General features: G+C 38.4%; 1 protein-coding gene across 1 annotated transcript in view; it reads right to left on the reverse strand.

Moving 5' to 3' along the window:
- ADAMTSL3 (ADAMTS like 3) overlaps positions 1-18,000 on the reverse strand; it is a 179,355-nt gene that overhangs the window by 144,583 nt on the left and 16,772 nt on the right. The gene's annotated exons all lie outside the window — the stretch shown is intronic.

Genomic DNA, 18,000 nt, shown 5'->3' on the forward strand with positions numbered 1-18,000 from the left:
GTGTATTTATTTCTACAAAGGAAGATACAAAGACATAGAATCATAGACTAACAGGATCCATTTCAAGCTACAGAGGAGCTAATTCTGTCAGAATCATAGTCCCTCCAGCTGGGCTGTCTGTCACCTAGGCCCTCATTAGAGAAATGGCTTTTGCTTAGCTGATCTATTCACGTTCATAACACACCTGAAACGTGCTTAACACACTGAAAACATGCTGGATGAACACCCTGTCATTACACTTTAGGTCTGAAGCATCCCAGACACGTAGCAAATGTACTGCACAGACTCTTCTGTCCTTATTCTTCTGCACTGTAACTCTGCCCCGAGAAGCCAATTGGTTTGCATACTACAGAAAATAAGCAACTATCTTTTGAATGCCTAATACTGAGTTCAGCTGTGGTAGGGAGGACAGGGCAAGGAGATGAAGATTACCTTCCAAAAAGTTGAAACCTTTCAGGAAAGAAAACAAGGCCCAAAATGTACAAGTTACTGCTGGGCATTTCCCAGTGAGTCAACTTAATTCACAGGGGTTTAATTAAAGAGTATATTTTGACACATGCACAGTAATTTTACATGAAAGCTAACAGTTGCCATCACCCATTTTCTAGGCTCTTGGCTAGAACTGTACCAAACATAGGTGTGTAATCTCAGTGCCAGATAACTAGAGATTTCAAAAGCAATCAACATAATTTCAGCAGTTTGTGGTGGAAAAGGAAGGCAAGACCTTCTGCAGTTTGTCTCTTGCAGTAAGTTCACTTTCTGAAGCTCACAACTTATAAAGCAGATGGCACCTCATTCTCAGGATGGGTCTGGAGAAGTTTACAGTGCTTTTGTTTACCTTGTTCCCCAAAGAAGCTGTCAGTTCCTCACACTGCAAACCCCATCACTCGTGACAGCATCAGATTAACATACTTGTTTTAAATCAAGCAATTTTCATATAAACTAGAAATAGCTTGCAAAGGACATGTCTAGACTAGAGTAAAGGTCATATTTCAGCATGCAAGACTGAACAAGATTTTAAAGAGGATTTTTTTTCACCAGGCCTACATACGAGTAATTCACATTCACATCATATTATCATGACATTTCTATAAAGTTTACTGCAGCACAGGTTTCACTTTTACACTTTAGCTAACAGACTTTATTTTTGCATAATTGAATGATAAAATATGGAGAACAAAGCTTCATTTGATAACAGTTTCCCCATAAGGCCACCAAAAGAGGTCCACAGTCACAGCTCCCACCGAACCCAAGCTGGCTGCAGCCTTTGCGAGCCCTGACACATGAAGGACAACCCGGGCATGAAACTGGGCTGACACAACCTGGCATTTTTCCCCAGTGGTTTCAATGGGCTATCGACAGATCCTCTGTGAGGGAATATGGCAATGATGTAATCCTGTGACTTCAGCACAGGGTAATGGATAGGAGAGATGCATTCGAAATCTCAAGTGGCCTGGGTTAAACTACTTGTCATTTCTATCTCTTGTGTTAATGGTGTATTGTAAAGTTTAGTTGATATTTGTAAAATACTTCAGAAAAAAATACTGTGAAGAGCTAGATTTATAACAATATTTTTGAAAGAGCTGCCTAATTTACAGGCAGAAAAGAATCAAAATTAGCCCACCACATACTTCTTAGGTAAATGAATATATCACACTATTGCCTAATTTCCCATAAACAAATTTGTCAGTAGGATATGTAGTAATTAACTTCCTTGTATTTCTCATCTTTACAAGTTAAACAAGGAAAATAGAAAGTCTTTGGACATTAACCACCGTTATGCTTTGAATATAAATGATGCCAATATCTGAAGCTGAAATAACAATTTGATAAACATGACAAGAAAAACTAAGGGCTTTTAACACATTCAATTTTCTTGTTAACAGCTAATGAGCAGCTGGGCACTGGAGAAGCAGGAGAATGCTTGCTAGATTCAGGCAAGCAAAATTCTGATTTCCAAGCATGGCAAAATTCAGTGTAAAAGATGGATGTTTTATAAGGTTACACAGGAGGTTACAATGGAAACTGATCTACCAACTGCAGCAAGAGGTACTGCTGCCTATCTAGTATAACTCAAGTAATGAAGAATGCATAAGGTAATTAATTAAAAAAAAAAACAAAACACTACTAAGAACACACTGTAAGTTGTCATGGCAAATTTATGTTGAAGCCAAGTAATCACATCTGATAAACAATCCAAACCAAAAAGTTAATTATAAAAAAATTAAAGCTTCAAATCTCAAAGAACTCTTTTGTATCCACTCACCAAAGCAGTAGTTAAACATTTTTTTCCCCCTCTAGATACTGGTACCTTCAAAGAAGCTGCATGTGCCCGATGCACTTTCGTTCATACATGGTACTGAACACAAAATGTAATGTTTCTACTTAGTCCATTTTATTCCCCACTGATGAATCTACCAATGTTCCTTATGAGGCTTTTATATTTCTATGGGCACTTTGGCTTAAACGTAATTCAAATTTCAGCAGTCTGTGGTTTTAAATAAATTTGGGATCATCTCTGAATAACACAGCTAATCTGATATAAATTCATGTTTTAAAGTAAAGACTGTAAGTGCAAATTTCAGAAAACAACTACATTTCATGATAGTGTTTTAGGTCTGTTTAATGGCCAGTTTAATCTCAATAGCTTTAAGTTAAATGTGTCACGTTACAAGTACACTCAAGATTTAGAACAGACATTTTAAATCAGCTTTTATGATCTTCTTAAGCATATGAAGACAGTAGAAGGTGATTATATATCCAAGCCAGATACAATAATAATCACTACATAAAATTCATTGAAAATAATACATCATGTAGCAAGAAAGTATGCACTACCTACTGACAAAAAAAGAAAATTTATAAGTTGGAAACAGATCAGAGTTTGAAAATCTTTCTAGCTGATTAGAACATGTAACTTATTAGTCAGAAATTGGAAAAATAAGGTCTTCCATGCTACATCATTCTACCTGTGTGATCAAGGAGAACTCTCCTGATAGGCAGGTAGGTCCTGGGAAGTGTGAAATGGTACTGATTTATTCAAAGGCTTATGCTCTGAGCACAGCTTTGATCTCAAGCTGTGATTTCTTCCTCACTCATCACTCCCCACCTGAGTGCTTAAAATCCAAATTACTCTTCCACTTTCAACTGCAGAAGGCACAACAAACAGCCTGTATTCAAACCTCTGGTTCTCAGAGCTCCTTCCACCGAGAGCTGCACGTTGTCATTTTTCCTGCTGCCCCATTTCACTGCTCTGTATGTCACTGACTGGAAGCATCTGCCTGAGCTGGAGTTGCTGGATTTGAGGATTTTCTATTTTATTAATGAGAGTAAAAGGGATGGTTACTGAGTGCACCCCAGCCCCTGCTGACGTTAGCAAGGAGTGTGGCTGGGTAGGACTGAATGCCCACACACAGCACATGTGAAGGAGAGGGGCTTATTTTCAACTAGCTTTAGTTGATCCTGCTGACTATCTCTTAGTGGCTGAGCACAGTAGGTGTGATGCTGGGGCACAACTTCTGGTTCACTTTGACCCCAAAGGAATCCCCATTAGCACATTCTGAAACCACCACACAACGCAAAGAACTTTAACTGCTCTTTTTTTCCTTCATACCGAGGACTCACATTAACTATTGCCATCCAGCTCACTTGTCATTATCAAGTGAGAGTTTTCCTATGATTAAAAATTACAAATATTAATCACTGGTCATTCCTTCCAAGTTACAGATTCACAATTTAATCCAAGGATTTAAAATGTTATTGTAATTTCAGATAAATTAAAAATGTAGTTTAGTCTACCATTCTTGCAGATAGTTTGATACAAAGGCTAAGACAAAGTTCAAGCAAACCTCATAATAACATGCCACTATTCTATTTAATCACAGCCACCAGTAGACTGGAAAGTAATTGTTCCATATTTATATATAAACAGCAGCAGCTTTAGAAAGAGAGATTTCTGCTAAATGTGAGCTGTGAAGGTCAAGAAGATGAGAAAACAAACGGAATGTCTCAGAGAAATGACTGGAACATAATTAGAAATAGAACAGTAATCTTTCAGGTACAAAGGAATTCATTTTAGAGTTTCTTGGCACCAAGAACCGCAAAAAGTAAGAACTCTGCTGTTATGTACTCTTAACATAAATCAACATTACTTAGACTCAAATCAGTCATTCCCTAAGTAAGCCTGTATACTTGCTAACATTGGGAGCATAATGAGAACAAACTGTTTGGGGAAACGAAGATGAAAGCTACAATATTATGTTTCAAATGCTAAAGATGACAAAATGCCACGCTCTTCCTGAAACTGCCTCAAAATCTTGCTTTTAAAAAGAGGAACAGGAAAAGAAGATAAAAGATCTAGCCACCTAAACCTTTATAGCTATGAACAACTGGACTATCCTGCCCAAAGTAAATTCTATAAAGAAAAGACCAGCACAGTGAAGGCAGTTTGCTTTCCATACTTTTGTGGCTCTTTTATTAGTTCTTGCTGGAAGTGGAAAATGGGCAGGATCTTGAGAGTGTTCATGTCCAAAATCTCTGTTGTAGGGAAAAAAGATGGGAAAAGCAAATAAAATGAGAAAAACTATGTGCATGTTTAATGACTTGTAAATACATGTTTGTCAGATTAATATGCACAGCAAGTCCAATCATATACCAAGATGTGTGCCTTCCCATTTAATTCAAGTTAAATATCTGCCTCCTAAGCTGCTGCAGCACATGATTTATGCCCCAGGGAAGTAATATACCAGCTAAGTAGCAGTTCAGTTTAATGGATTTTCAAGGACTCCAATACCAAAATGTAAGATAGAGCACAGAACTCCAGCTTCATCACAACATGAAAAAGTGTGTTAGCAGATAAACAGAGTCACATCAACAATTCAGAACTTCAGATATCTCCAGAGCAAGCAATTCTGATGAATAAATATCTAGGAAGACTCAGATTAGCTTTTGTCATGGCCAAGACGCACAAAAACAGCTTCCTAAAGCTGGACGTTCTGAAACATTTAAAGACCCTGCAAGTGAAGGGAGTTTCCACAGAAGCTGCCAGCAGCTCAGCATTCCTGCAGACCAGGCCAATGAGTTAATTATTAATATTAAACTAAGAGGCCAGCATTTCAAATCAGAATTAAAGTATAAATGTCATGTCTCCTAAAAAATGAAAGAGGACTTGGCTGAACTGAAGCCAAGCAGTTCTTCATTAAAGAACCCTGAAACACTGAACTTGACTGTCAGATTTTATCAGGGAAATAGCAAGTGAGACAATGAGACAACCTGAAAAACTGAATCAAAAGTTCTTCCGGAGACAGAACTCAAGAGTGAGACTCAAAGATTGTTGTTCCATGTTGCATAATCTGTATTAGTTAAAAGCAGACTGAAGACATGTCTGATTTAAGCCCAAATCTAATGATTTTTCCTCGCATCTCTCATTCTAGACCTGTTAGAACATGAAGAAGTGACACAAGCTTGGGAAAATGTGCCTGTAGGTTGAAGATACATACAAAGATAAGCAAAAGACAATTCTTAGGTATTTTGCATAACACACCTATTTACAACACAGTAAAATGCTGTCAGAAAGCAATTTGGAAACTGATAGTTCAGCTATTGTTTCAATAGTGTCTACTACTGAAAACTGAATTTCAGCTGTACCTATACTCATATTCACAGCTGCAAGAAAGCAACTGCCTATATCACCTCTGCTGCTCAAACCATCCTGCACCCATTCAAGCACTCTGAGTCATTCCACTGACTGGAATGTGCTTAACATCACGTCACCAGAACAATAGTGCTCAGTCTAAACTTTCCTTCAGGCTGTAGGTTTGTACAACTTCAAGCTAACACTGAAACAGCAAGAATAATGGAGATAATTTTGGTTTTAAATTAAGATATTATCTTCCAGTCTTTTCAAAAGGATATCTCTTGATTAAATGTAAATACATTTTTTTTTTTTGCATAGCTTGTGCTGCAGACTGAGATCAACATATTTTGAAATCTTTTTCTGTGCCTTCTAAAATTTATACCAATGATTAAGCTTTTGGATATTTATCAACAACTACTTATGTTTTCTCTTGTTATTGTCTGGCTAAAAGATTAAACGTTTCACTGAAAGGCTGCAGTACTATTTAGCCAAAATCTCATTTACTTTCAAAACCCAGCTTAAATATCAACTCTGTTTCATATTTCTAAAAGAAATATGAACCCTGGAGTTTTCCTTGTTCCAATGAAGCTTCTTCTAAACTCTGTGTTCAGCAGACTCTACCTTCTCTCCAAAGGATTGATTTGGAGTGCCTAATATTTCCTCTAAAATGAGCCACAGTAACAGACTGAAGTTGCTCCCAGTGATATCAATGGCAAAGTTCCCACCATCATCCTTACAGAACCAGGGCCCAAATATATCTGCAGCAGGACAACATCCCTTGCAATATCCCACTTATTAGGTCTGTGAATAGCACTGCATACTCAATTCTCTCTAGTTTTGTATAAATAAGAGCCAAAGGGAAAAATTCAGCACTCAGATGAGATAACCCTGGAGCAGTTCATTTCCAATTATTGTCAGAAAGTTAGTGACTGTGGATCAGATTCTGCTTTCAAAATATGCAATACCCAATTATTTCCCTAATAGTCTCTAGTTTAGCCTTTGGGGAATGGGTACAACAATGCCTAGATACAACATAAAAGAAATTTTATAGCATATAGATAAAGCATATACTATACTGGTGAGGGAAGATTCTACCTGCATGTTCCCCAAAGCTTGTGGGGGTTTTTGTGGTTTAAGATTGAATCTGTACTAAGTTCCTCTTTATCTATTCTCCTTTGTGCTAAAAAGAGTGAAAGGCAAAGAATATCTGGAAATAAGACAGAAAATACTGTGCACCTCCAGCCTCCTCGCTGGCAGGGCAGTATGAGAAGCTGAAAAGTCCTTGACTTAGTGAAAGCACTGGTCAGCAACAATTAAAACATCAACATTATTCTCATCCTAAATTCAAAACACAGCACTATACCAGGCAGAAATTACCTCCACCCAGCCAAAACCAGGACGTTTTGTTAGTGTCCTTTATCGTGAACACCATGTGGTGAAAGATTTCTTTTATTTTTTTGTTAAACTGGCAAGCTGCTGACAATTGCATTCATTTGCAGGAAGCAGACAGTCTTGCTTGTCTATGACCATGATTACAAGTCCAACAACACACTGGGGGAGACTTGAAGCATAATCTTTGAGGAACAGCAGATTTATTTACAGAAGGCAAGGAAAAAAGCATAGTTGAAGGCTATGTAGGATCATTTTCAGAGGCAGTGGGATTATAAAGCCCAACAAATCAACACATGCACTGAATGAAGATTCTCATTGCTTAAGGAGCAAACAAAATGAAATGAGAAAGGATATAGTGTCATTTCTTTACTGAGTGGTAGGAGCCTCCATCATTGAGGGCCAAGACACCTTAGTAGCTTTGGCAGGCCATGCATTAACAGAGACCTTGGGATTATTCAATGACACCACAAAAAATTGACAATTCTCATGAGATGAACAAGAAGCTGTAGCAGGCTATGGGTTGCAGGGCCCTAATCCTTTCCTAGTGGGATGCACAGCACCCAATAGGCTTGCAAGAGCAACATCACCCTTTCCTAAAAAATTACTTCCTTCTCATCCCCTTCCCCAGTATTCAGACTGGGTAACTGCTCTGATAATGCTAAAGAAAGGTCATAAGGAAGGTGTGAGTGCTCCCAGGTAACCAAATATTTCATCTAAACAGAAAGCTTCCTAAAAACTAACTTAAAGCAAGAATTCTGGGCATGTGCAACTCCACGGCACCATTTTGTTAGCAATTCTGCAAAGCATTTGCAAAATGCTTCTTTGTTTCCACCTGGTCACAGTGACATGCCCACGCTGGTGTGACAGCAGGATTCAGGATTTAAGGAACAACACCTGCAGTTAGATATGACCAACTATTCTACATGCAGATCTAAACACTCCAAGAAAGGTAACACAAGTGGTTAGCAATTCATATCTTTATATGTGAGCAGAATGGGGCCTAGGACACTGTTGGGTACTGCAAAAAAGTGTTAGTCACTATGAGGTAAATAGGCTATTGATGAGGGGAAGTACGAGACAGGACTTCACACAATACTTAGTTCCTACACAGTATAATACACAGAGCTAAAAAATACACTTAGTTCTTATATACTCTATTATTACAGTACCATTCATCAGGAGATCTCATATGTCTCAAAGTTGTCATTATCCTCATTTACAATGGCTGCTCTCAGGAGAGTCTGGCTGAGAATGACATGGGACTCCTGACTCAGATTTTCCCAGTTCTTTTTAATTTAAATTATGACCTTAATGTTATTAATGTTATGTTATGTTAGTATGATTATTTATATTTAATTTCCTTTTTAGTTTTTTCTTTAATAATGATATAATTTGAACTGACACAGTAACATGCTTTTCATATACTTCAGTTGAAATGGTGCCTAAGGGCAGTGAAATTCTCATCCATAAGCTGCATAAAGAAAAAACCTCTGGCAGTCAGAAGCTAAACACCTGCTAGAACTAGTGGCAGATCCAAATTTTTAAGAGAATTCCTGTTGCATAATGAAAACACAAAGAAGGGAAATGTGTGGGGTGATGGAATGGTATTAAAACCACGGCACTTAGGGAAAAAAACCAACAACTAGACCACTATATACTTCAGAGCTAAATAGTGAAGATTTTGACATTAAAGTTGTTCTCAGTGCAATTAAAACCAGAGACTTTTGTCACGTGGGGAAGGTTGAACAGTGATTCTTTATCATACATTGCAGGGCACTGCCATGCCTTTGATTGCTAAACACAGGGAGTTTTCTCCCTGCCCTCAATCTCTGTACATCTGCTTCTCATTCAGGTGCCAGGGAAAAACTGGCAAGTATTCGGCCCCCAAAAAAGGTTGCCCTAGCACTAGTGATTTTTCTTCATTGCATTCTGTTTATACAATGTTGTCATCAGCAACAGTGTGGTGTTTGTCAAGAACTAAACAGGTAGATGAAATGGATGGAATTGCTCTGCTACTGTAAATGACTACAAATTCTCATAACAGAAAGACCTGGAAACAGGCAAACTCTCAGCCACCAAGAACTGGAATAATTTCTTAATGGGAAAAAAACATCTTTGGTGCAACCATTTCACAGATCAAATAGCCCAAAACTCAAGTTGCAAACCCCAAAAAGCATGCAACTAAACAACTTTGACAGATCAGGAAAATAGAAAGTTTCTGATCATCACAAACCATCACAAACCTTCTCAATGGACGGTCCTGTAAGTACCCCAGGAGAGCTTGTGCTAACACTGCTCTTCATCCACTTTACCAGCAGAGCCCCAAGAGCACCTGCTACCATCTTCTCAACATTTCTTCAAAGAGGGGCTGGGGAGGGGGGTGTATCCCACAGTTACAAAAGACAGACCACCCCGAATCAGAGTGTAAATAATCAAAATGGTTCTCCTCCCTGTTACCTCTAGCTGAGGAATCCTTTCTCACCTGAGAGAAACCAGACTGTAGAGAATGCCACAGCCAGATGTTCACTCCCAGGATGACATGATTTACAACAGCTCAGCACATGAATGCATCTAACACATGGTGAGGAAAACGTGATTTTTCCACTGTTAGTTTCCACAGCTTCTGATAATTTTAGTGATATTAACCCAAGTTCTTCGTCTACTTTTCTTTCTCCATTGCAATAAGTCCCCTTTGCAGGGTTTTTAGACTGAGCAGCCTTGCACATTGCCTCAGTCAGGCACATTTTCACAATAAGGAAGCAGTTAAATGGTCATGGCTCTGCTGTAGGAATGTTGGTTTAAGGCTATTAATAAGGCACATGAGGTGAATGCCTTTCAGCCAAGCACCCTCCACGTGTGCACACCTGTTTCAGCATGATTTTAAAAAGAAATTCCCTAAAGAAACTGTTTGTAGCACGCAGTCTCTAAGTCTCAAATGCATTTCTGCAAATACTCTAGAGGTTTTAAGCTTCTAGTGCTTTACAGGTGTCAGGAATACTGATAAACCAGCCACTAGGCAAAGCACACTACTTCCTAGTAAATCCTTTTTCCTAAAAAATTACTTTTGTCTTATTGTTCACCTGCCACTTTGAGATTATTGCCAATGACTTCCAGTATCTTTATCATTCCCACCTCATGTGCTGCTGCTGAAATGTTTTCCCAGACCGAGGTGCGCTGCTCTAACACCGCTACTCACTTCTCCAAGCACTCTCATTTGCCACATTTAAATCTCAGCTTAACTGCTCTCTCAGCCCAGTGATGCCAACCTTGATATTTAGATCCATCCGTTTTCCAGTTTCCTCTCATTTTTCGGGGGGAGAGAGGATGGTTGTTCAAGTGTATTTTGTCTTTCTCTCTTGCCAGTGAAAGCATCTCAAGCAGGGTAAAGTTTTAACTCTGTGTTGTACTGAGCCAGACGCACTATCCACATTAAAAATTAAATGCTAACTAGAAAAAGTCAGTATCTGAACAAAAAGGAAATAATGCAACTATGAAAGAGGACCCACCACTAATCCAAAGATTGTCCCCTTCCTGGTCCCAGTTCATTTGCCAGCATTTACTAACAGCATTTCACATGTATACTCACTAATAAGCCACTACTTAGATAACTCTGCTTCAGCAGCAAACCCCAGAGCAATTAAAAGCTCACATGACAGATGCTGCAGGCATCTGTTCACTGACAACTGTTAAGACTAATGGTCATTAGTTTAATGACTCATTTTTGTTCTTCTATTCGATGTGTACAGTAATGCTGGAGGACTGATATGCTGAAGGGGAAAGGGCTCTTACTGAGGTGAGAAAAGATAAACACAGGCTCTGCTGCTGGAAAGAATGAAATAAATCCTCTGAATCAACCAGAATTGCTGAAACGTTAAAAGACACAGCTGAGTAAGTCAGAAATAAAATGAAAATAGAAACTGCTAATTCGGAACAGGGTGCCTGCTCTTATCAGGATATTTTCCAACACTACAACTTTATCACCCATCTTCCATGTCCAGTGAATAAATTTCATTAGGCAATTTTAAAAGGATCCAAGTGATTACAGAAAGATATTCAATGAACAGGAAAAGGATTAAAAAAAAATGGACAGCACTGAAGAACATCTGTTATTCAAAGGCAAAACACTGTCTAATGTTTTGGAATTTAAAAATGTATGATGTCCTTTTAAATGCTCTGCATGTTCTTTAAGTATTTTAAGCACCAAGTGTCTTCTCTGTGACTGATCTCACCAACATACCATTTTAACTCTTCTAATGGTCAATATTTCAAATGCAACCAGTAGCAAGTATAAGTGATTATAACAGTTATCACAGAGGGAACATTGAAAGATGGTCCATATGACTGTACTCCTGCCTGCTCCTCTTGCATTCTCATTCGAGCAGCTGAAGTTGAGTGAATTGCTTCACTCTCTGTGCATTACTCTGGGAACTTGGCTACCATATCCACATATGTGACTTGCCAATACATACCACCTGCACGCTGAGGGAACGGAAGACCTTCCTGTGGAGGAATATCTTCCCATCCTGTGTGGGTGTACAGAAGCAGATGTGTCCGTACGATGGATGGCTCCCAGGACAGATGAACTGAGACGTGTCATAAGTCATGCACTGCTTTCCAGTAATGATTATCTTTCTACAGGAAATTTAACAGAATAATTTTACTCCAGAATATCACACTGGAGTTTACGATGGCAGAGCAGACGGATAAGATAAATGGTCTTGTTTCCTTCTCTTTACCAGCAGTTTGAAGAATCTAACTGCAGGAGGTGATAAATTTTCAGCAGGTACCTAATTCCTGGCATTTCACTGAATCTACCTGCAACTAAAACTCAGATACACGACTGAACAGAAAGCAGAGGCTGTAGTTAAGCTACTGAAAAGCCTTCCTACCTTGATCACTACAAGAAAGGTTATGGAGGGACCGATTCGATTCTCGTTATTGCTGCTGATACAATCAAATCTCTTAACACATTTGTCTTGCATGCAAAATGAGCAATCAGCTCTAAGTGCCAGAGACACTCTTTAGATGGCAAGTCGATCAGGCCTCCCCTGCTTTAGTCAAGTGGAAAATACCACTATTTTTGTCAGATGTAGGATGACTACTAAGGAAAAACTTTTCAAAAGCATCTTTGATATACTGAATTCCAAAACAGTACACACAATCTTGGATTGTCCACTTGACCTTGTCTTTTGACAAGCTGAAAAGCTGTCATGCCTCTTGTAGGACAAGTGATACTCTGCTCACTACTTTTAAAAACAGCAAGGGCAGGGGGAAATATGGAGTCCTCAATACCTGCCTCACATCTAACCAATGGTGCAAAATCATCTACTCTTCTGTGTCTAGTAGCTGCTCTTTTACCACCACCACTTGTAGGTAAGGCTAAACAGAATTCTTGACAGCACAGTTTAATTTTAAAGATTTACAGAAGGGTACTATTCCTACAGAATATTTTTCAACTATTCCTGAGCACTTTTGGAAGGATCTGTGGCAATAACCTCCCCTGAATTTTCTTATCCGCAGTCAGCTCTTAGTTTGCCAGTACAAGCTAATGTGAGCTTGGAGGCCAACCCTAACAGTTCAGTATCTAAAGCTTTAGCATGGTTCCAGATTCTCATATGTTTGTCTTTAGCATTCTAAGACTTTTCAAAATACAGACAGAATCCAAGAACAATGGACTGTGCAAAGGCAGGGAAATAAATTCATCCACCCTTTTATTTAATTGCAGGAGATTCCTTTTGCCCTGTATATCTGTGACTTCTCAGACTAGAGGCAATCACAAGCAGAACCTTCACAATCTAGTGAATTTGCAGTGGTGTGAAATACTGTGATCTTACTGATTCAGCTGATCTATTTTTATCCCACCTAATTATACATTTCTTCACATTCTCCACTGCTTTGCAAATTGGAAACAATAAGACAGTCTCACTCTCACTGTTAAGCTGTGCTGAAGTTATCTGTGGCAGTAATCCTATTTTCATTTGCACTTTTTACAGGCCTGGCTTCCTCTGCACCCTACACAGAGTAAAAGGTTATGATAAAAAGCCTAAACACCATCCATTTTAAATAATGAGACCCAAATATAAATCTTTACCTGTGTATTTCTCTGCAAGTTTGGCTGTACTTGGAATTATCAGTCCAGAACATCTCTATTTCAGAGCCCAGTCCTTTTGGCCAAGAGAGTTGTTCTTTTATCCTGACTATAGTGAAAAAAAGCCAACTTGCTAGCCTGACTCAGGTCGTAATTATTCTCTACCCTTACACAAGCTTTCTGTAATTCCAGGTAAAAAGGATGAAGGAAATCCTACACGTCCACACAAGGTGTAAAATTTCTTACCCTCTTGCAGAAAACCATTCAAAAATGACTGAATGAGATTTGTCCCTTCCCTGTCTGCTCCTTTTTTCTTAAAGTTAAGGATGGTGCATGCAGTGATTTCCCTCATTTTGTGTTACTCTAGCTTTAATAAGAGAGAAAGGGACTGACTGCAAATTGTTCTATTAAAAAAACCCCACAAGCTATTTCTCAAAAAAAATCCTGATTATCTACTTATCTAAAACTCTCAGAGAAGTAGCTACACACTTTAAAGGGAAGTATGGGACAATAATTAAATTCCAAGTCAAAATGCCTATGCCAAGAAGATTTAATATGGTCCCCAAATCTCAAATAGGCCAAAACTCTTCATTCCTGACATTTACAAACACAGAATCATTCCAAAATGCCTAAAAGCCATAAGAATCCGAACAAATGCCTATCCTAAATTAATGTGTTCTATATTACTTCTTTCCGGGAGGCTGGAGCCTGAAGACATATAGGAAAGGAAGAGTCTTTCTCCCAGTTCTTTACAAGGTATAAAAATTACACAAAAAAGTTCTAGCAATGTAACAGAAAACCTTGCACTTAAAACCTCAAGTCTACTCTGAGTGGACAAATAAAAAATCAAGGCACTCCACTTAAATAAACAATCCCCTTACTACTAATCATCATATTTTTGTCTTCTCATGTATATGAAAAAGCCAATTTATACTATTTTCAGAATAACATTCAAGGAACAGAGAGAGTTATGTACAGCACATTTTAAACAAAGTCAAAACATAGAAATCAAATTCAATTTCACTTGAGAAAGGTTTTAAAGAAATTTAAGTTAATAGAATAAACCCTTCTTTGTAAATCTCTTCTTATACTTTCCTTTAGTTAAAGATAACAACATATTGGATTTAAGTCCATACATAACTTATCAAATGCCTTTTTTTTGCCTTTTTTTTTTTTACAGAGGATCTATTCATAGAAGCTTGTATTTGCAACATGTGCAGCAAATTATACTATTAAACATTCAATCCCAATAAAGTTTAAATTTCATCCCTAACAACAAAGCTTGCACAGATCTTGCTATACTTGAAATCAGATTCTAGAAATAACCAATAAAAGTCATAGGTTGCTATTATGATAATTAATAACTGCACATTTGAGATGTAAATATAGCTGGTTATATGGAAATGTTATGATGAAATATTAAGAATAATCATTAAATTTTTCACAGTTGGTAAATCAAAAAAGTAAACATCATTAAGATATAGGAAACTAACAGGTGAGAGCCTTGTGATTCAGTCTACACATCTCTAAAAAATGTGAGCTCTTATGTGCCAGGACTGTAACAGCCAGGACTGATCCCACTGAGAGGCCTTTGCAGCTCCAGAGCCTTGGGAAGAGCTGGGTACCACATCAACCCTCCTGCAATCCACAGAGGGGGAAATCACTACTACAGCACAGATCCTCTGGTACTAACAGCCCACACAAACTGCACTGGCTGCCAGGAAAGCCCTCCAGAGAGAAAAAGGGGTGTAGATGAGCTACACCAGCATTCTAAAAGCTGAACAGAACTTAACAAGTATCAGTGAACAGAACTTGGCGAGTTTCAGTGCAAATGCCTCCAGAGAGTTATAACAGTTTCTGAAAGCAAGATCCATTAGAATCAAGCATGTCCCCACAAATCTAAATTTTATTTCAACTCAAGTGGTCCATATATTATTTCTGACCTATCTAAAGTGAGTTATACAACTCTGAACAGGATTTTCTTCTAAGCTACTTTATTAAAAGAATCAATTCCAACACAAAAAATAGATCAGGCAAGTAGGTCTGTATTTTACGAGACCAATCATGCCACTGCAAGCCCCTGTTCAAGCAGGTATTCAACCTAGTAAAATACATCAGCCTTCAACACAGATGCTTCAACATGAAGCATCATTCCTCATTTTTCTCGCCCCATGTTCTCATTTAGCTGTGCAAAAAGCTCTGATTGTGTCTAATATCTCAACTAAACATAATGCCAGAGTAAATCATTGTTTTATGCAGCAGCCCTGTAACTTATATGTAGGAAGGGTCCATCAGGAACCTGCAGCCATCTAACACTTAATTCAAACTGAAACTTAACTAAAGACAATCTAAGTTTGCCAGAGAGTTTGGTAGTGCAATCACCTCTGCTACACACATATTGCCATACAGCATGCACACAGGAACGAAGTTTAAAACTTCAGCAATGAATTGAGACTTTCAGCACTGCACACCACCACCAAAAAGGGGGAGTTGTATTTTTCTAGGCTTGTTAAATGCTCCTGGTGAAACAATGTGCTAACTTTTCTCTGCAAAAGCATATACTCTGACAGGTACTAGGTACTTGAAGATGCAGATGTAATTTCTCACAATAATACAGATGTCCAACTCTTTCAAACCCATCCATCTTAGACACTGAAAATATCAAAAGAATAGGGTCCTCCATCACAAGCACAGGCTAATGGAACTGGATCTGTTTCCAATCAGCTGGGGAATCACATTATTAAAATCAGTAAATTGTTTCAGTAACATGCAGGAATTTCATGAAGGTGTTCAGAACAATCTGGTTTCGAGAAGAGCTGAGAAAGAACTAGCAGGTGCAAGGATGTTGTACTAGAAAACTCTTTCTCAGGAGACTGGATAGAGTTGATGACATGGGAAACTTGGGTTGCCAACTTTCTACAGAGTATATAACACTGAAAGTCTGGGAAAATTAATTGGATTATGAAGGTCGAAGACAGAGGCCAGTCCATTACTGAAAGATAATGTAATTGAATTTTGCCAATTTTATCTGGATGATTACTCTCTAGCTGAAGGGCTAGTGCCACTTCTTCATTGCTGCTAGACTGTTTTCTTCACTCCTCAGCTCTCTTCTTTCACAGACTCATCTGGAGCTAAAAAAGCATGTTAGTGAAAATTTCCCACAAAGGGGTGGTTTTGTGCAGTCAACTAAGCTTTCCACATGCTCGTGGCAGCTTTTCTTGAGAGAATCTCAGAACTGAGTATCCTTACTCTCACAGTAAGGCATTCTTGAACAGAGTAAGACCATCCTGAGTGGTAATAGTGGAACCTACAGGTTGGTTTTGACAATTCTGATCCAAACATGCACATTACTGGTTAACAATTCCATAATTCCTTCCCAGTCGTGCCAGAGGAATCTTACATCATGAGTTAAATTTTATTCATAGCTGAAGTCTATATTCAAAATAAGACTGGGCTATTATGGAAGCAAAGACTTATAAAAATTGAAAACTCCCTTTGAAACACATGCTTTCCAGTAAGTGCAGCTAGCAAACTGCAAAACACAGTCAACATTCCAACACCATGATGTCAATTTTCATATGCACAGACAAAATGCTACATGAAGAAATCAACTCTGTCTTCCTTATTGGTGGTGTGCTTGTGTTTCCCCCTGCTCTCGTCCTCAGAACTGCACCATGCAGCCGAGAGTGCAACCCCCTAAAAGGTTGAAAGGTATCTTTTGAATATAATAATTCTGACAAAATAGTGACATTGATTTTTAAAAAATGGATTTCCACGTTCTGCTTCAGTTCCCCTGAAAAATAGTGTACATGCTCCAAGGACCAGTTTTGATGTTTCCCTCTGCAGCAGTTCAGAGAAATTCCTGCCAACAGGGATGGACTGGAACACCTGATAAAATGGTCTTCAGTGACACACAATAAAAAAGAAACATGTAAAAAAAATGGAAATCACTTCAACTATTGCAAGCTTTATAAGCAACAGGCAAATCATCTTTATTATTGTTTGGGGTTTTTTTCCAGAGAGACAAATACAGCCAATTTTCTAGAAAACAGCTGCAGACACAGCTTCAAATGCCATCTGTCCATAGCAGTTATATGAAGAAGAGATGGAATGATTCACACCACATAACAGGAAATAGGATAACCAACTAGTTAGCACTAATAAAATTCAGCCTCAGTTAGCTTGCTATGGGCAGGTCTTACTCCAGAAAAACTCCCACTGACGTCTCAGGCAAAGTGCCTGCAGACTTCACTTAAGTGTAGGATGTTGTACTGTTGAAGTAGAAAGCCTGAATCCTACAAAATAAGGTCTCACTTGTGGCACAGCAACTTAATGAAGTCCACAGAGCTCCCCAGCCTGCATCTTCTTCAGAACTGAGGTTTTGTAGTGCCTGGAGTACAAGTTCTCACATTGCCATGGATTCAAAGTTAACTTTTGGCAGACAATGAATGATGGGACACTCCCATACTACTGTTGAACAGGATAAGGTCTTTTTCTCAGTGTTCTCAAGGACTGGCCTTAACATTTGAAACAGTAAAAAAAAAAAAAAGTCTAGAATTCCTGCATTTCCCCCATTTCTAAATAGTGGTGTCTATGTGACATATGACAGATGGCTCATAGAGGTCTAAATTCAGCAAGAAAAACAATCACTTATAAACAAATACATCATTGGTGTTTGCTAAGGACATAATTCAAGCAAGTTCAAAAGATCAGAACAAGACCCACACGTTCTGTTATCCCAGCTAAGGCCTTTCTCAAGATGGTTATCTACAGGAAGAAATTTTCTCCAAGAAAAGCTTAGTGTTCCCAGTATATCTGTTTCCCTTGGAGAAACCAGGAAACTTGGGGGTTTTTTAATTAAAATTAACTCATAAATAAAAACTAA

The sequence above is a fragment of the Manacus vitellinus genome, unplaced genomic scaffold (genome assembly GCF_001715985.3).
Source record: "Manacus vitellinus isolate BGI_N305 unplaced genomic scaffold, ASM171598v3 scaffold_16_pilon, whole genome shotgun sequence".
NCBI lineage: Eukaryota > Metazoa > Chordata > Aves > Passeriformes > Pipridae > Manacus > Manacus vitellinus.